Source organism: Sapajus apella, unplaced genomic scaffold (assembly GCF_009761245.1).
Source record: "Sapajus apella isolate SASKATOON/1434 unplaced genomic scaffold, GSC_monkey_1.0 scaffold78, whole genome shotgun sequence".
NCBI lineage: Eukaryota > Metazoa > Chordata > Mammalia > Primates > Cebidae > Sapajus > Sapajus apella.
The window spans coordinates 2,226,561-2,247,112 of NW_022437018.1; the positions used below are offsets into that span (position 1 = coordinate 2,226,561).

At 40.8% G+C, this 20,552-nt stretch overlaps 1 protein-coding gene across 19 annotated transcripts in view; it reads right to left on the minus strand.

Annotated features, from left to right (window-relative positions):
• Positions 1–10,443: 10,443 nt before the first annotated feature.
• ANK3 (ankyrin 3) overlaps positions 10,444–20,552 on the minus strand; it is a 677,335-nt gene continuing 667,226 nt past the window's right edge. For 18 of the 19 annotated variants that reach the window (XM_032252635.1, XM_032252648.1, XM_032252646.1 and 15 more), the window contains one exon: positions 10,444–11,874. The gene's annotated coding sequence lies outside the window, so the exon portion shown is untranslated. The remainder of the gene's footprint in view (positions 11,875–20,552) is intronic. The other variant, XM_032252633.1, reaches the window with a different exon arrangement.

Here is a 20,552-nt window from a genome sequence, read left to right on the forward strand (position 1 = left end):
AAAAGGGGAAGAAAAGAAAAAGAAATATGCTCTTTTCAAGTGTCAGGGGTAGGAAGACCAGTTAGGAGGTTATTGTAGTTGCTCAGATGAGAAATGGGGACCTAAGGTAGGGCTGTGTGAATGGTGACAATTGAAGAGACTAGAAGATACGACAGACATGTTTTTGAACTGGATGGGGTAGCAGGGGGAGTACCTGAACGTTTCTCAAGTGTCTGATTTGGGCAAGAGATGGATGGGATACCATTCACAGAGACGAGTATCTGAGCTGACTTCCTTTGAGGGAATGGGCAGGTATTCATTTCTGGATACAAGGAGTTTGAAGAGCCTGTGGGGTATCTAAGTAAAGAGACCTAGAAGGCTGCTGATAGAGATATAGTAAAGGGAGATAAAGATCTGGGAATTGTCAGCACATTAATATTTACTAACGTTTTGGGAATAGATATGATCACTCAGAGTTTTGGTTAATCCCAATGGTAAAAGGATGGATAGGAGAAGAGGTTCTCATTGGGACCAACTAATCAGGAGCACTAGAGAGGGAGCGGGAGACCCAACAAGAGGACTCTGAGGGAAGACAAAGGAAGAGAGAAGATGCTCCACAGGCTGAATGTTTAAAGGATACAAAATTGCAGCTAGAGAGGAGAAATGAGAAATAAGTTCTAGTGTTCTATACTACCAAAGGGTGACTATAGTTAACAATCATATATAGTTTCAAATAGGAGGATATCAAATATTTGCAACACAAAAATGATAAATATTTGAGACGATGTGTATGATAATTACACTAATCTGATCACTACATTATATGTTTCAAAACATCACGCTGTACCCCATGAATATGTACAATTATTTTCAACTTAAATAAACTTTAAAAATTTCTTTGAAATAAAAGGTAAGGGCCAACGAGTCCTCATAACATTTTGGTTTTGCAGTCACAAAGAGCTCAGATGAATCCAGCTGGAGAGAGATACCTTTTTGTACCATCTCCTATACATGACTCTTTAGGTTCATCCATAAACCAAGTGGGAGGCAGGAGGGTGTGGTGTAAGATGCGAGTTCTAGTCTTGATTATACCACAAGCTGTCTGTGGGACGTTGAAAGAGTCATTTAATTCCCCTGGGCCTTAGTTTGCTCATGCTGCCTCATGTCAGTCAACAATTGGGGTTTCATAAGTAGTTGTTTCTTGCTCTGCAGTTGATCTTGGTTAGCTTTTAAATCGTGCAAATGACACACACGTCCCATGGCTTCTTTATTCTTATTCAGCTGGCTTTAGAAAACGCGTTTGGTGAAAACTATGCTTCACTTACTTGGGAGAGGGATGAGAAATTGCTTTGTTAAGATTATATGAAGATAGATTCCCATGGCGCATGTCCAAAAAGATAGGTTTTCAAGCCCAGATATATCCCACAGGTAACTCAGGAACACTTTCCAAATACGGACTTGGGTTTCAAAGTCTTAGAATCTTGCATGGTGAGCCCAGTGTGTAAGAGCCTTGTAGTTACTGAACACCTACTTTTGCAAACACGCTGATGTGAGCAAGCACACATGAGATACGGTTGATGAAGACGGCTGCTGAAAGCAGCGCTTAAAATTCTTGTGATGTCCAAGCTCTCGATGGTAAACCTTCCTTCTTTATCTCTGTTCCTCCTTTCTCCTCAAACTCTAATCAAAACAAATTTTGCTCTTGCTTCTTTGGATGGCTTTATACCTATAGCCTCTTTATTCCTCTTGCCTAGACCTCCTTTCTTCACGTGTTAAAGTCATACTTGCTTCTCAAGTTCCAACTCAAATGCTGTTCTTCCACTAAGCATTCATTTCAAACTGGTATTTATTGCGTGTCTAACATGTGCAAGGCTCTCTGCTAGGCCATTTCCAGTTTACTTCGTCAAGCAATCCTCAGATCATTATAATAATACAATAATACTATTAACAGTCATAACAATCATAACAGCCAACACATGTAGCACTTATTGTTTTGTGCTTTATATTAATATATATTGTACTGTTTTCTTGAGTAGAAAGTGGTGCAGATTTACAACCTGGTACAAGTTCTTATCTTGTTACTGGCTGATGCTCTGCATAGCACGGCTCTAGCCACACCAGTTTCTTTCTGTTTCTCAAAAAATGTCAACTGCCTTCTTTTCTCATCCCATCCCATTTGTACTCTTTGGCAGAGGGCTGCCAGGAAAGCTCTCATCAGCTTCCGAATGTCACCGCCTCTATGCCTTCTGTGCATACCCTCTCTAGAGTATCTTGATTTCCTCCAATTATCCTGTCACATCACCATATTTATTACCTTCATAGCATGTATCACTATAGCTGTCTTGTTTATTTGTACACTTGCTTATTGTCCTTTTTTTTTTTTGAGACAGAATCTTGCTCTGTCACCAGGCTGTAGTGCAGTGGTGCCATCTCGGCTCACTGCAACCTCTACCTCCCAGGTTCAAGCGATGCCCCTGCTTCAGCCTCCTGAGTAGCTGGGACTACAGGCGTGCACCACCACACCTGGCTTTTTTTTTTTCTTTTTGTACTTTTGTAGAGATGGGGTTTCACCATGTTGACCAGTTGGTCTCGATCTCCTGACCTTGTGATCCATCCGCCTTGGCCTCCCAAAGTGCTGGGATTACAAGAAGTGAGCCACCATTCCTGGCCTTGTCCTTCTTATTCATTGCTGTATCCACAGCATTTAGCACAAGGTCTGGCTCTAGTAGTCATTTAAACATTTGTTGAACAAATAAATGAGAGATGAAGGGAAGCACAAACAAGTGTGGCTTTGGATAAGTATCTTGCCAAGGCTGTCAATGTCAAGGAAAACCACTCACATCTTCAGTGACTCACTGTAAGGTATCAAAACTTCAGTTTGCCTTTGAGGGTTGCTGTGCTTCCACCCCCAGTGAAGTCTTGCTGAGAAGAGCTTTATAACTCAACTCCCCCACCACAGTATTTTATGAGACTTCTATTACTGTCAGGTGTCATCATAGTGTTTTTCCATTTCATGCCAAGGACTTGTGATGGGAAGGTTGTTAAACTCATCTGGTTTGTGTCAGGAATGAGATCTTTAGATGATACTTTGAATCACCCAGGTACTGCACAGCCTCTGCTAAATTGGTGCTCGAAAAATTAGCCATCTTTCTGGCTGAAATGAAGACATTTGCTGGTTGAACAGTAACAGAAAAGAGCTGTTCGGGCAGCCTGAGTGGCTACGTTCTGTAATGGCTGCAGCTCTCCTAACCCTAGTTGGGAAAAATGGTAGCTGCAATCTAAACTCTTTTGGCTTTACAATGGTCAAAAATCAAGTGCCACAGGGCCTTGTGCCAGGCATTATAGAGCACTAGAGACTGCAGAAAACTTGTGAGCACTTGTTCCAACCAAAAACGGTGCTTAGGTGTCTCTAGCAAAATACTACAATGCAAGAATTCAGGCCCAGAACTGTCAGCTCTTCTGATTTTTCAAGAGATACTTGAAGTCTGCCTGAGGGGAGGAAAGTAGGATATGGACGTACGTGGTACGGCTGTAAATCAAATTCAGCTCAGGTGGTATTTATTTAGTTTATACCATGGCCGAGTCACTGTTCTAGACATATGTATATATCAGAAATTAAAAGGAATGAGAGCTGAGACTCATGGACTAAAAAAGGCTTTATTCTAGTCATAAAACCAAGATACGTTCTTCAATAAATAGTGCATAAGACTATATGGGGAAGCCTATTACATCAGTTAATATACTGTATTTTTTTTAATCAGCTGAGCTAAAGAATATGCTTAGCAACACAGTCGATCGACATTCTGGCTCAGGTTTCTTGTCTCGTTGCAGACATGTAGCAAGGGATTTTCAGACTAAGACCAGTCCGTGGGCTATAGTTTATCACTGGTCTAAAGTGTAATGAGAGAAAGAGATAAGATGGCAGGAGATGTGCTTGTACAGGTAGGCAGGGAACCATACCAAGCCCAAATGGACTGCTGAAGTCTTTACTAAAAAAGCAGTAAAATGTAAGTAAAAGAGCTTAAGTGACTCCTTGAGAGCTTTAGGGTTCCAGGGTTTGAAATGGTGCCATAGAGAAAAATCAGGCCGTACTGAGGTGGGGATAAGAGGTAGTCTGTGAATCTGACTCAGGAGTTCATTTGTTTGTGCACACTAGCCTCACAGGGTGTGATCAAAAGTCATACACTAATAAATTTGAGTAGCATGATTTAAGAATATGTGCATTTTGCAAATGCCAAGAGCTAGTGGCAGAGCTTGAAAACTGGTGACCCACAGGCATGTTTTGTTTGGCCCATGCAAAATTATTGGGGGAAAAATTAAATTGGTTGCCAATATTTAAAAAACTTCAAAATCTGGCAGAGTTGGGCTTATATTCCCACAAGGCAACCTCATTAGAAGAGGAATGTGCTTACCCAGCACCCATCAGCCCTTAATGTCTTATACCTGACTTGTTTATTAATTGGGATAGTGGCTGTGCCACAGTAATGAATGACTAAAACATCTCTGGCTAGTGCAGAAAGGTTTACTTCTTGCTCACATTGCATATCCATGTGAGTTGACTGTGGTTCACGTCATCTTCACCCCAGCACCAGAGCAGGGAGCAGTCTCTCTGGAGCATCACTGGAGTAGAAGGAAAGAGTAAATACACTACCTTTTAGAGTATCTGCTGCTATTTCATTGCCCAAAGCAAATTCCATGGCCAAGGTAAAGGCAAGGGGGGCTGGGAAGTGTAATCCACCCTTAGGGAGAGGCCGCTAATATTTATGTACAATACAGTCTACCACAATCCCTTTGCTTAGATGACCTGCTTAGCCTCCATAGACACTTAGTGTGACCACTCTGGCCTAAGGAACTTGAGAATCTAGTTCTATGGCCAGAAGCATGAGGGCTACTCGAAAGCTTACAATCCTACAGCTGTCACCACTACATTGGTTTTATTTTATTATTCTTTTGAGCCACATGTTCTTGAATAGGTTAATCTTTTATAAGCTTTTCTCTAGATAGTCTTTATTTACTTCTTAGTTCAGACTCCACAGGCAAGGCTCACTAACTATGATAACAGTGTCAGCATGCCAGGCTGTGTGGTAGCTCTAGCTCTGCTCTTCACTGCATTTAAGCACTGGCTTCCAGTGGGTGGGGTGTGCACCCAGACTGAGCAGTCAGATGTGTATTGCAGCACAGTTGAAGCCTAAGACTTTACCACAAAGAGCAGGTAAATGATTAGGCACGCGAAGCTCAACATTACAAACCATCTGTGTACCCAGCTCTGCTTGTGGAAATGTGGAAAACACAAGCCTTGTTGAGCAAGGGGACTACCAGAGAAACTATCAAGGATGTAGATTTGAGTGCCAAATTGTGAGGTATTCCTTTAGTTTATGAGTTGCCAGTATGGGCTAGCATCAGCAGGATCTGTGGTCAAATTTATGTAGGACTTGACATTGGAAGGAGAATGTTGAGTATGAGTTCAAAGTTAAAACTGGTTTCGCCTACATTCACAATCTCTGAGAGTCAGATGGGCTTATACAGTATTATAGAGTTGGTTAACTACTTTTTAAATGTTTTTAAAGTTTTCCATTGAAATATTTTTGTCAGGCCTTGGGTCCCACTTAATTCTGACTAGCAGGCGGAATGTGAAAATGCAGTGGGGCTGGGTGCGGTGACTCACGCCTGTAATCCCAGCACTTTGGGAGGCCTCCGTGCACAGATCACCTGAGGTCAGGAGTCTGAGACCAGCCTGGCCAACACGGTGAAAACTTGTCCCCCCTAAAAATACAAAAAATAGCCGGGTGTGGTGGTGGGTGCCTATAATCTCAGTTACTCAGGAGAGGCAGGAGGCTGAGGCAGGAGAATCACTTGAATCTGGGAGGTGGAGGTTGCAGTGAGCCAAGATCGCAACTTTGCACTCCAGCCTGGGTAACAAGAGAAAATCTCCATCTCAAAAAAAAAAAAAAAAAAAAAAAAGAAAGTGCAGTGGTTACATTCAGCAGCCACAGGGCTGTTCCTCCCCATCCTGCATGTCTTCCCCTGTTCTCCAGCATGCACTGCCTACGATGTGCTGTGGTAGTTTTATTTCCACAAGTCATTCTAGCATTTCCTGTCCTGAGGAGCCCTAATTTAGATTTCACACAGAGGCTGACGCTGTTCTCCTCACTTTGACAGTGGTAGGAAGAGAAATGATGTATCCTGTGCCTAGGAGAGCACCTGGAAAGTGGCAGACACTGAGTATCTGCTGTGGAATGAGATGAATGATTGGAGGGATGCATGGGTTTAGAGAAACACACGATCTGTCTTTCTCTTCTCAGTTACTTGCTCCTTTATTCCAGCCTCCTCTTACTGGCATTGAGAAAGAGGATGAGGAGGTAGATATCTGGCTTTCCAGAAAGAAAGATTTTAAGCAGGATAGCATCCATTTGCTTTCTTTTCCTTCTAATGATATTAAACAGAGATACAGAATAGAAATGAATAATGTTAAGGCCAAGCACAGTGGCTCACGCCTGTAGTCCCAGCACTTTGGGGAGGTCAAGGAGGGCAGATCATGAGGTCAGGAGTTTGAGACTAGCCTGGCCAATATGGTGAAATCCCATCTCTATTAAAAATACAATTAGCTGGGCATGGTGGCACGCGCTTGTAGTCCAAGCTACTTGGGAGGCTGAGGCAGAAGAATCCGGTAGGCAGAGGTTTCAGTGAGCCGAGATCGTGCCACTGCACTCCAGCCTCGGCAACAGTGTGAGACTCCATCTCAAAAAAAAAAAAAAAAAAAAAAAAAGAATAAAGTAGGTTGGATTTAACAGGAAACAGGGAAGAGGAGCTGTGGTGAATTGTGAAACACATTCACTCAGCAACACCGAGGTGGAGGCAATGAAACTAACTTTGTTATAGACAGGGGGGTTCATGATGGGTTCTTCACACTCTTGCCTGGTTTCTCAGTGGCCAGTCAGTGATGAGGATGAGCACCATAGCCCATGGCCGCAGGAAGGAAGCCCACTTCAACTTCAGCAACATGACTGTATGCTCTTTGCTCACGAGGTATTGGTACACCCAAACCTAATTATTAAGGACTTTTTGGCCAAGAAGGAGGTCATGCAACTGGAATGGGCCAGTGGAGGTTGGTGACACAAGTTAGTCCTTGGTGAATGAAGTCATTAGAATCAACAGCTGTGCTTTCCTTCAATTTCCACCTTGGTTGGGCCTGTAAAGAAAATGGTATAGAGTAACATTCCCTATTTACTGTTCTTTGCCCTCTGATGTTTGCTGACTCATTCATTCTTGTACTCAACAAATATTTCTTGAGCACTCAATAAGGCATCAGGCACTATCCTAGGTACTATAGATGTAACATAGAACAAAACAAAGTCCCTGTCCCCCGGGAGCATGCAGTCTTTTATGAGGACCTGGTGACATATATCATGTGACGGAACTTTTTTGAAAAGCTGGCAAGTCATCATTCTATCCCAGCTCTCAGAATTATGCCAGTGGCTGAGTTAGATGGCAAAAGAGAAGCGGTAATTGAGACTGTTGGGGGAAATCAGGCAGAGGGATCACATTTTTGAGGAATATCAAAAGTTCCATGGTGGCCCTAGAAGAAAAGTCCTCATGGTTGCTGCTTCTGGTGTACTCCCTGTGGCATTCTAAGGTGGTTCTTCTCACTGCCTTACAATTCTCTGAGCATGTTCATTTCAGCTTTGCTCTGGAACTCTTTTGGAATTGGTGAGGAGTCTCAGGATGTCCAGTTGGAAATGCAACCCTCAGGGTGTTTTATTCCCTAACTCAGGAAGCACCAGGGGCTGAAGAGTAAAAATGCTTCACTTCATGTTCACCTACTTGCACATATCATACATAGCTGTCAATGAACGTTTCATTGTGCTCTATTCTGAACCATCTGCATTTAATTCTACTAAGGAAATGAAAGCTGTTGGACCTGTTACTAAGGATACTTGTCCGAATCTGCTCTATTGTTTATTTCCTGTATTGGTACATGTTTAGCCAGCTAACCATGTAAAGGAATTACACCACTGCCTTCCACCTCTTATTAAAAAAACTCTTGAAAAGTTTGGTTCAAATCTCAGTCTTGTAAATGTTTACTTCTGGACAATTTGATCATTCATTCATGAAAGAGAAGCAGTGTGACATGCCTAGGAAACTATACACTTTGTAATATGCCATAGCCTCTTCAAGCAAATCAAGAATACCAAGATTCACTCAGATAAGAAGTTAGTTTTTAGTTCACTGGCTTCTTCAGAGAGACTCACAAGATGCCTCATTATTTTTATGATTTATTTCTGGGCTTCTCACATATGCCTGTCATACAGCCAAACGTGAGCTGATGCTGATAATAGTTTACTGGCCATGGAGAAAATCCTCAGGCTTGATGGAACTCCAGGATGATACCAAATGAACAGCAAGGAACATCAGGATGCCAAAAAAGTCCTTATTTACAGAGAAAAGGAGGCTGGCTGCTTATGTAGAAATAGATGAAGAAATAGATGCCTCTTAAAAGTATTGAAATAATCCTGCAAAGTGTATTGCCATAATTTGACAATACAGTGATAACACATTTTAAGGTAACAAACTCAATAATTTAGTAAGAATATAAAATGGAAAAACAGTTAAATATCCAGAACTTATCAATCACAATTCATTTTTTACAGGAATGTCAATCAATGAAAAGCTTAAATACATATTTATAAGCTTGCAGGCCAAATATTATGTTAGAAATACATAATGTATGTACTGTTCAATCCACATATACATGTATAAATATATGCATATACACACATATGCAAGTTAAGTCTTGAATGTCATATTTTGGATACTTCTGAGTAAACTTATGAGCTTCTGCTTGATGTGGAGCAAAGCACATCACATATACCTAAAGTCAAATTTTTGGGTATATAAACACTACTATTTAATACCTAGACAGTTATACGTTATTGAGTTTCTAGTTCAGGATAAACACCTTCTGTCAAAGACTGAGTCAGAAATTCATAACTCTCAGATAGGAAGTTAAGACACCTGTATTCTGATCCTGGCTTTACGTACAGGCATTTGGGGCATATTTTTTTTTTTTTTTTTTTTTTTTTTAAAACCTCTCAAGGGTCTAACTTTGCCCATCATAAAATGATCTTGGTGTAAGGGTAGGGGCACATTTTATTTATTTAGGATACCATGCAGATGCAACCTAGCCCCATTCTTTACACAAAGTAGATTATCTGTGCATTTCTTCTGCATTGATATTGAATGCAGGACAACTGGGGACAACTCATTCCATTTGGCAATAATCTTTAATGAACAGGCAATATATAACATTTCTGAAAGTCTCTAAGCACTCATTTAATTTTATAAAATGACTGTTACCATCAAAGACAGTGCCTAATTCATAAAGTAGTTATGAGGACTAAGTAAGGTAGTAAATGGAATGTGTTTAGAACAGAGAATAGCATATAGTAAGCACTCCAATTTTAGTGGTGATGATGATAGTTATTATTATCACTATTATCATATACTATGCTGGTAACTAGAATAAAAGTTAAAACAGCCAGCCAGGTACGGTGGCTCATGCCTTTAATCCTAGCACTTTGGGAGGCCAAAGGCAAGCAGATCACCTGAGGTCAGGAGTTCAAGACCAGCCTGACCAGCATGGTGAAACCCCATCTCTAATAAAAATACAAAATTAGCCAGGCATGGTGGCACATGCCTGTAATACCAGCTACTTGGGAGGCTGAGGCGGGAGACTCGCTTGAACCCAGGAGGTGGAGGTTGCTGCGAGCTGAGATCCCACCATTGTACTCCAGCTTGGGCAACAAGAGTGAAAAACTCTCTCTCAAAAAAAACCAGCCATGGTCTCTGCTTCAGTAGGATTTAGATTCACACAATATATGGGTTGCAAATGCATAGTTAGGACATATATATATAAGAAATGGGGCTGTGGCAGTGATATCAGTAGACCCCCACGCCTGGCTAGAGAAAACAGAGACAACTTGGCCCCAGTAGGTTGTTACCTTCTGGGAATGAGGACCATTGTTGCCAAATCTTGCTTTTAAAGAGAAGTTAGCAACTTGATTATGTAATATCTCCCAACTTGTAAGAACGGACAATAAATGTAAATTAATAAAACAAATGTTCTGTGGGCTAAAAGCAACTGCATGTTGATGGTTCCTAGAAGTGCCAGTCAACTTCTTGACATGCTGGCTATAATATCTCCAATTCTCCACTTTTTGAGATGGCCCGAACAGATGTGGGCAAAGCTTACTTGTCAATTGATCTTTAATTCTCAGCTCCCCCACAAAATGCACAGAATTTATAAGCTGGGAGCTTGCAGGGCAAATATGATTGTTAGAGACTATCTCTTCAGTGACACAGAGGCACAAATAGGACCAACGGGGTGGACTGGCCAGGACTCATATGACAAGGCTTTAGACAACTACCTTTTGCCAGAAAACACAAGGACACTATAGAGCACAGATAGGTGAAGAGTTTAACACAATTTATTTTATGCTTAAATAATCGACTAGGTCATCCAGTGTATGGTTTTTCATACATATGTCATTAGAGTTATGTGTCAATGAATGCTGATTTTATGTGAATATAATCAACAAATTAAAGAATTTCACCAAAACCCAAATAAAAATGCCCTTTAAAACACAGCAGCCTTATTAACCTAATATGACACTGCTAAAATGGTTACAAATGATTGGCTTACTGAAATGTGTCTACATCTTATAGCCAGTACACAATACAGTAATAATTTTACAGCGTGCTGCCATTCTACTAGCTAAGGATTTCTGTTCAGTCCATTTTAAATACCCCCGACTGGGGCCTCTTATGAGCACCATCCACCTCTAAAGCGGCAAGCATTTACCCCCTTTTAAGCACTAACAGATAGCACCCCCCCACCCCCTAAAGCAACTACCGTATAGGTTATTTTTTTTTGTTTGTTTTTAGATCATTTCATTGAAAAATTGGCAATAGCAACAAATATTAGATGAAGGGCTTTGTGTTTACAGATAAAATCTTTTGTGTTGCAGTATACTGTAGTGTTTGCAAAATTGGAAAAGATTTAATCAAAATAAGGTGATACACATGCATCAAAATATTAGTATTCTGAAGAAAAAATTTTTTCACAGAACTACAGAATTCCTCATTTTGGGAATTATTTAAATTTGCAGCAGATTTTAAAGGTTTGTTTTTTTAAAATCAAGCTAGCAGTTTTGCATATACAAACATTATAATTGCTAATATACAAGAATCAGTGAAGAGTCCCCCTCCCCCGCCCCCAAACCCTGCCCTCCTCTTCTAGGGTGAAGTCACTTGAGACCCCTATTTGTTAAATGCATTTGCAATATTCTCTTTGTGTTCTAAGAGGCAGTGCCTTATCAACATTTTATTCTATTTTTCTGTTAGAATTTATACAGTGTTACTATTTACAGCAAAACTATCGATGTTTTAAAAAAGAAACAAATAGTGTTTATACCCTGACAGTTTGGGTCCAAGAAAAATAAGGCGAGCTGTTGTAGATTTAGTAATTTTAGTGTTTCTCTGTGACTTGATCATTCCATCTCCTCTGTTCCTTCTGATGGCAGGAATTTCTTCCTTTTGTAAATGACACCAAAATCACTTGAGATAAACTGTTAACAGCATGGCTTCTTGTATATACACTGCATTGCTAATTGCACACGCGCCAATCCGGAAATGAAAGTGATTTCCATGCTCTGTACATTGGCTCATGCTAAATTAAAATGTGGGTGGTTTTCTTTTTTTCTTTTCTTTTTGCATAAAAAAAATCATGCCATTAATGTGTGGAAGCAGCGAACATAGACACGCTTCTCGGTGAATTTTTACTTCCTGCTGACATTTCTTCCATGAATTTCTCAATACTGGCAGTAAAAACTTGTGATCCTGTGGAGAGAGAGAGACAGTAGATAGCAAGTTTAGCTTTCTTTTTCTTTTTTTCTCTCTCTCCCCCACCCTTTTTATTTTTTTAGGAGAACCAGTGTAAGCCTTACTTGCCATTCAATAGAAAAGTCTTAGAGAATAGAGGCCCTCCATTCCCTATGGGGTGGTTTAACATGATGCTGCTACCTCCTAGATGCCTTAGAGGACAAGGCCCTAAGGTGTACTGGAAAGCTCTTAGAAGGCAGTGACCTTATGTAGGTGACCCTGTGACCTCCAGAGAGCCTTGCTTATTACTGTATTTGTGTTTTGTAATTGCACCAGGCGAACCTGGTTCAACTTTTATGTAACAAAGTTGTGAGTTGTTTTTGGGTTGCCAGAGACCCTCTCCCAGCCCCCACAGATGGAAGGTCACATAACCTGAGCATGACCAGATAAACTAAATGTGCAACCATGGGAGGAACCTAAGTTCTCAGACTGAGGAGCTGATTAAGAAGCCTATGCCTCATGGCAGGATCCAATCAGACAGAGCCGTGGTGTCACCCCATTGCAGGATCCAGTCAGATCATGCCTTCTGGCAGTCACCTCATTGCAAGAGCCAATCGGATCATGCGTCATAACCCTATGCTTCTAAAATCTGACCCAGCCCCCAGCTTGGAGAGATAGATTTGAGTGTTTCCTTCAGTCTCCTTGTCAGTCAAGTGGCAATACATCTTTCTCCTGCAAAAACCTGGTGTTTGGTGTTTGGTGTTTGACTTTCCACTGTGCATGGGCAAACACCTTAGTTTGGTTTGGTGATGGTTTTACAGATTGTGTTGGCAAGATCCTCTTCTAGTTCTGTCTGAAGCTCAGGTCACTCAGCTACTTGGGGAAGCCATTTGTAGCCCTTTGGGCCTTAGTCTTATCTGTAAAATGAGGTGGCTGAGGGAGGTAATCTCTGAGACTTCTCCTCTCAACATCAAAATGTAAGGGGGTTGGGACTTCCATGAGCAAAAAGGGCCAGAGATATGGAGTTAGGCTAGAGCATCTCGGCTATTTCTGGTTATTTTGTAAGTCTCTCACTTCTCCAAAAATTCAACCAAAGGAGGAAAAGTATCATTACTTCATTACGATGATATTTCTTTTCCATAAGCAAATTAAAATTAAAGACATTAATTTTAATGTCTTTAATTTAATTAATTTAATTAATCTCTACCACTGCAAAGAACGTTCGCCTCTCTTGTCCATATCAGTCATAATGGGACAAATTAATTTTATTTGAGCTTTTTAATGGAGGCTTCACTGAGAAAGTCTTGTTTTGCTGGAGGATTCCCGCATAAAGCATCAGTGTTTTATTTCCAGTATTAGTGTGTCACACTAAATCATTCTTTGGCAGATGTTTTCATAATTTTGTGTACTATTGTTGTGGTAGGAATTTGGCTTTTCCATAAAACAAAGTACTTCCTATATATTGTCTCTCCTCCTTGTTCAGTAGAAAAGCTGACAAACTTGAATGCCTGCCTGAGAACAAGATACAGCTCCTACAGAAATCCTGAGTAAGGCAAGAACAATTTTAAGAATAACTCTGCTCACTCACATATAAGCAACAGACTGTATTTGCAAATCTAGGACAACCTTTAGAATTCTGCTTCTCTTGGGGCCCAAAAGTGTTTCTAGTGACCTTGATGATGTTTACTTACCTCAGACAAGTATCTTCCTCTTTAGATGGGTCACCTAGGACACCCTGGCTTATAGAAACCTGTTGGCACAGCACTTCCTCTCTCTGCCCCACAACAGGCCCTGGCTTCCTTTTTAGTATTAAAAGTGCTACTGACCTCCATGCCCCAGGTCACTAATGCTTGGGGCCAAGAACATGAAGGTATCAATTCCTCTTATGCGATTTCAACACCCCTCCCCTGTGACTCTGCCGAGGTTCCAAAGAAGGAAAGTGACTCACTTGGGTAGATCATCTTGCAGAGGATGGGCAAATCAGAATGTGATGATCAGGATTTTATCACCTGTTTTTATCATTTAATCCTAATCTTTTAGGCACCAGACTTCTTAGATGGTTCTATGATAATGTTACCACAGTGCCTCACTCCTTGTTTTCTCTAAGCCCCTCTCCCTGACTTTTTGAAGCTTGATATACAATTTATATACCATATTTCAGCTATTATACACAGCTTTATAATTTTTTTTTTTCCCCGAGATGAAGTCTCACTTTGTTGCCCAGGCTGGAGTGCAGTGGTATGATCTCTGTTCACTGCAACCTCCACCTTCCGGGTTCAAGCCATTCTTCTGTCTCAGCCTCCCAAACAGCTGGGATTACAGGCATGCACCACCACACCTGGCTAATTTTTTGTATTTTTAGTAGAGACAGGGTTTCACCATGTTGGCCAGGCTGATCTTGAACTCCTGACTTCAAATGATCCACCTGCCTCGGCCTCCCAAAGTGCTGGGATTACAGGCGTGGGCCACGGTGCCTGGCCTGGCTTGATATTTTTTAACAAATTTATGTAGATGTGTGATCATCACTACAACCCACTTGAACTTTTCTTTTTCTCCATGTCTCCTAAAAACCAATCCAACTTCCCAGGTTAATTTTGTAATAAGTAGCCAGGCCTTTGTCTTCTCACCTCAATGCACGCAAATGTTATCTTTCTGGATATATTGGATATATTTATATAATTTTTAAAAATGCTGTGAATTATGCCCACTTATATTCTAGTGAGGATGGTTTGGGTGATTTATTTTTTTTAAGTGGGAGTTAGTTCCTCTTATAACTTTTTCTTTTCTTGGTTATGCAATCAAGAGCATGTTGGTTCCAACCACACTGGGTACAGGAAGGTCATTCATTGGACAAAAGACTTTATTCCAAGTACAGTGTTGCAGAAAAAGCATGAGAACCTTGGCTAAGTGACTATGTACTTGTTATAAAAATATTGATACAATATAAACTGTGATGGCAGCACCATCTGATGGGAAGGTGTGAGGGCAAAAGCCATCAAAATGACATTTCAGAAATAGAATTTTGAATCATTTCCCTTTTCTGGTTTAGATAATGAATATGAGATAGATGCACCTGCATTTAGGAATCTTTCTTTGGGTTTTGCATGACTTTCAAACCTAAAGGTGGGAGAAACTAAATCAGAAAACCAGTCTTTCAGCCATTTCACTGTATTTTTAAGAAACATTTAAAAGTAGAAGAAAACAGGGCCAGGTGCAGTGGCTCATTGCTATAATTCCAGCACTTTGGGAGGCCAACGGAGGTGGATCGCCTGAGGTCAGGAGTTCGAGACCAGTTTGGACAACATGGTGAAACCTAGTCTCTACTAAAAATACAAAAATCAGCTAGGCATGGTTGTGGCTACCTATAATTCCAACTTAGGAGACTGAGGCAGGAGAATGGCTTCAACCCGGGAGGCGGAGGTTGCAGTGAGCTGAGATCATGCCACTGCACTCCAGCCTGGATGACAGAGCGAGACTTAGTCTCAAAAAACAAAACCAAACCAAAAAAACCAACACAAAACCTGCAATTCATTGGATTTTCATAGCAGTTGATACTTTACAGTTAAATATGTACTTCATACATCATATTTAAGGATAGGAGACCGTTTTTAAAACTAGGTATTCTGACCTGATGAAGAGGAGCATGCTCTGGTACAGAACTGACTTGTCCTTTATAAGCCAATGAACATAGCTGTGGCTTTTAGATCCTAATGCCTAGCTTTAAAAAGGGTCTCCTATCTTTATTTGGTATCTGAACCTTTCTGTGGTCCAGCCCAGTGAAACTTTTTAGGCTTAATTCCCACTATTCTCCACTGAAAAGTTGTTTTGCAATCTCCAGCGGTTCTCAAACTTGGTTGCACATTAGAATTATCTGGGAAGATTAAAACAATAACAATATCCAGGCTACATCCCATAAGAGTATACATAGAATTTTTGGGGATGGTGCGCAGCATTAGAAATTTTTTAAAACTCTTGATAATTTGATTGGGAATGGTGGCTCACACCTATAATCCCAGCACTTTGGGAGGCTGAGGTGGGTGGATCACGAGATCAGGAGTTCAAGACCAGCCTGGCCAAGATGGTGAAACCCCGTTTCTACTAAAAAATAGAAAAATTAGCTGGGTGTGGTGGCAGGCACCTGTAATCGCAGGCTCTTGGGAGGTTGAGGCAGGGAATTGCTTGACCCTGGGAGACGGATGTTTCAGTGAGCTGAGATCGCACCCAGCTTGGGTGACAGAGAGAGACTTCATCTAAAAAAAAAAAAAAAAACTCGATAATTTGAGAGCCAGTCAAATGTTCTGGAGCAGTGCTTCTCAAAGTTTAATGTGCATTACACAGGACTCTTCCAGTGTAGATTCTGATTCAGTAGGTCAGTGTTTCTGAAATTCTGTTTCGATTTTTTTTTTTTTTTTTTTTTTGAGACAGAGTCTCATTCTGTCGCCCAGGCTGGAGTGCAATGACACAATCTCAGCTCAGAGCAACCTCTGCCTCTTGGGTTCAAGCAATTCTCCTGCCTCAGCCTCACTAGTAGCTGGGATTACAGACATATGACACCACGCCTGGCTTATTTTTTGTATTTTTAATCTGTAAAATAGTTAACCTGTAAAATACAAAAAATTAGCCAGGCTGGTGGCATGTGCCTGTAATCCCAGCTACTGAAATCCCTGAAATCACGAGGTTTCACCATGTTGGTCAGGCTGGTCTTGAACTCTTGAACTCAGGTGATCTGCTCTGCTCGTCTCGGCTTCCCAAATAGCTGGGATTATAGGAGTGAGGTACTGCGCTGGGCTGAAATACTGTGTTTACAACAGACTTTTAGGCATGCTGATTCTGCGGTCCACAAACCTCACTTTGAGGATCTAGATTACATGCCAGGTATTAACTCCAAATTGTTTTCTAACTTCATTGTCTTTGCTCATGATTTTGTATCCATCTATACTTATACTTCCCTTCTCTGATCATTGTCTGTGGCTAATTCCTCTGCTACCCTTCAAATTTGTTTCAAATGCCATCTCCTTGAATGTTTAGACTTCACTTTCCCTAATGAAATCCACATTTGTAGTTCAACTCTTACTCATCTTTAAGACTTAGCTGTGTCATGGCTTAAGGAAAGCCTGAGCCCACTGGGGACAGAGCGGTGTTTACTCTAGTTCTCTGTTTCTCTCCCTACCCACCTCTTCCTTTCCCTTCTCTTCTCTTTTTCCTTCTCTGTAGTTACAGAAGTCATGGGACTAAGACATTTTCCCAAACATTAGTTTTAATTACTTTATGTAACTACAATAAACTACTGTGCAGTTTCAGGTAGCTTTGTTGTTTCACTAGTACCAATAAATAGGGCTTTTTTGTTTGTTCTTTTCTATTCATTTGCTATTAAAAAGTATCTGAAGTCAAAGGGCTGGAAAAAAAATACTGAAAAAATGTTCATTCATATTTTGGCAGTGAAAGAAAAACGTAACAGTAATAAAATTTTGTAGCTATTATTTTTATTAGGTAAAGATATTTATTCTAAACTGTTCTAAAGTGGGGTAGCTAATTTAATAAGTGACGTACTATTATTTTCTCCATTTTATAGATAAGACAGCCATAAAGCATTTTTTTTTTTAAATTAATTTTTTTCGAGAGAGTCCTGCTCTGTCACCCAGGCTGGAGTACAGTGCCACGATCTTGGCTCACTGTAACCTCTGCCTCCTGGGTTCAAGCGATTCTCCTGCCTCAGGCTCCTGAGTAGCTAAGACCCCAGGTGTGCACTACCACGCTTGGCTAATTTTTGACTTTTTAGTACAGATGGGTGGGGTTTCACCATGTTGGCCAGGCTGGTCTCTAACTTCTGACCTCAGGTGATCTGCCTGCCTTGGCCTCCCAAACTGCTGGGATTACAAGTGTGAGCCACTGTACCTGGCCAAAAAGAAAGCCACAAAGCTGTAGTGGAGCCAGAATTGGAAATCAAGCCACCTGATTCTAGAACCCTTGCTCTTACCTTGAAGCCAAGGCTTTTGTTAATAGGGATTTTTTAAGGGTAAGAAAAATATAATATAAAAACTCTATATTTACTCTAGAAGAAATCCGGTAAAATATTCTGGAGGGTGGGGTCCTGAATTTGCAGTGAAGCAATTCAGGCCATAGCTCTGACCTCTGAGAATCAGAATCAGGAAATCCAGACCTGTCTTTAACTGCACTCAGCCTTAGAGATTTTGCTGTCTCTCTGTTACTGTTCATTCCTTAGTAAAGAGGAAGAAGAATACACTTCACTAATTTCCTAGGGCTACTATGAGAAACAAGTGATGTGGAATAATAAAAACTTTTCTGAAGTATAAGCCACCATCACATGCAGAGGGTTTCAGACACTGCTGTTCTCACTTCTCCCACTGTTGTATTCTAGCATCACTGGCTGCTGCTGCTTAGTCCACGAGCCTCCATAATCCAAAGCTCTTCAAGGTTCAATTCTTGGTTCTCTTAATACTAGTAGTAATAGCTGACACTTACCGAGTGCTTACTAAGGAGGGTCATGGTTGGAGCTCTGCAGGAAGGAAGAGGTCAGAGGCAATCTTTTTAAACTCTGAAATGTTGCTTTTGAGGACTCATTTTTGAGTCCCTTCTTGGCTTACTTCAGCTTTCTCCCTAAATAATCACATCTCTTCTCTGGTGTTCAATACCCATTTCTTAAGTGACGATTCCCACATTTTTCTATGCATAGCCCCAACTTTTTCTCAGAGCTCCAGACTTGGGTATATAACGTAAATACTTGGATGTCTCATAGCATTTCAAACTCAAGTCCAAGCCTGAATGCCTGTACTCTTCTTAAAACTCATTCCTCTTCCACTTCTGCTTCTTTCTCTATCATCTAGTTGCTTACACCAGAAATCTAGGAGTCATTTTTGACTCAATGCTTCTTCTCCACTGTACCCCACAAGCTAATCTATCAAGTGCTTGTGGGGTACAGTGGAGAAGAAGCATTGAGTAATTCTTCCCAGCCGAAGCCATCATTATGGCTTAGTTGAACTGAAGCAATAACCTCCAAACTGGTTACCTTCATTTTATTCTTGTCCCCCTATCCATTTTCTACATAGTGCATGCTCTTCAAGTTTTTTAAGAGAGGGAGGAAAGAAGACCAAGTTAGGTCCTTGCTTAAAATCCTTCAGAGGCTTCGAATACTTCTAAACACACACACAATTATTTTAAGTTCAAGGGTACATGCGCAGGTTTGTTACAGATTATTCTGTCATCCAGGTACTAAGCCTAGTACCCGATAGTTACTATTTCCTATCCTCTCCCTCCCCTCACCGTCCACCCTCAAGTAGGCCCCAGTGTCTGCTGTTTCCCTTTTTGTGCCCATGTGTTCTCATCATTTAGCTTCCACTAAATGAGAACAGCAGTATTTGGTTTTCTGTTCCTGTGTTAGTTTGCTCAGGATAATGGCCTCTAACTCTATCCATGTCTGCAAAGGACACAACCTCACACTTTTTTAATAGCTGCATGGTATTCCATGGTGTATGTGTGTGTACCACATTTTCTTTGTGCAGTCTATCATTGATGGGCATTTAGGTTGATTACATGTCTTTGCTATTATGAATAGTGCTGCATGAACATACGTGTGTATGAGTCTTCGTGATAGAACAATTTATATTCCTTTGGGTATATACACCCAGTAATAGGATTGCTGGGTTGAATGTTAGTTGTGTTTTTAGCTCTTTGAGGAATTGCCACACCACTTTCCACGATGGTTGAACTAATTTACACTCCCATCAACAGTATATAAATGTTTCCTTTTCTCTACAGCCTTGCCAGCATCTGTTATTTTTCTAGGCAGTGAAACTGGATTACTTCCTAGTTCCTTCCCTCAGCACTCCACATACCAGTGTTCTGGTAAGCAGGGAACAGCAGATGCATGAAAGTGAAAACTAGAATCTGTTTGCTCTTTCTTACTACTTTAACCTGTGGGGCTAAGAGGACTGTAGGTGAACTAAAGACATGATTTTACTTTGCCTTACAGACTATAGAGGACTTTTTTCCCCCACCCCAAATGGCCTTTCTAAATGTAGCTAAGTAGAAAGAAATAGGACAAAGTAAAATGCAGAAAACAATGTAAAAGGGCCGGGCACAGTGGCTCACGCTTGTAATCCCAGCACTTTGGGAGGCCGAGGAGGGCGGATCACGAGGTCAGGAGATCAAGACCATCCTGGCCAACATGGTGAAACCCTGTGTCTACTAAAATACAAAAAATTAGCTGGCTGTGGTGGTGCATGCCTGCAGTCCCAGCTACTTGGGAGACTGAGGCAGGAGAATCGTTTGAACCTTAGAGACAGAGGTTGCAGTGAGCTGAGATTGCACCACTGCACTCCAGCCTGGCGACTGACCGAGACTCTGCCTCAAAAGAAAAGAAAAGAAAGAAAACAATGTAAAGGAAAATAATGTGACCTATAAAGAAAAGTCCAGGCAAATGTAAACAAAGCTCACTTACTAAACATTTAACTTAACAAATAGTAGTGTCACTAACATCCTATTTTTTCCTTTTGTTTATATAAAACACTAGATAGATATGTCAGTCATTTAATGTAGACTTGGAAACTCACTTTATTTCCACTAAAATTATATCCTCAGATGCTGTTCTGCTAAAATGGTGAAAGGCTGGATCAATAAAACTCTCAGAGTATAACTGTAAGAATTATTTGTTGCCAAATAGTCTTCCTGTTAGGTTG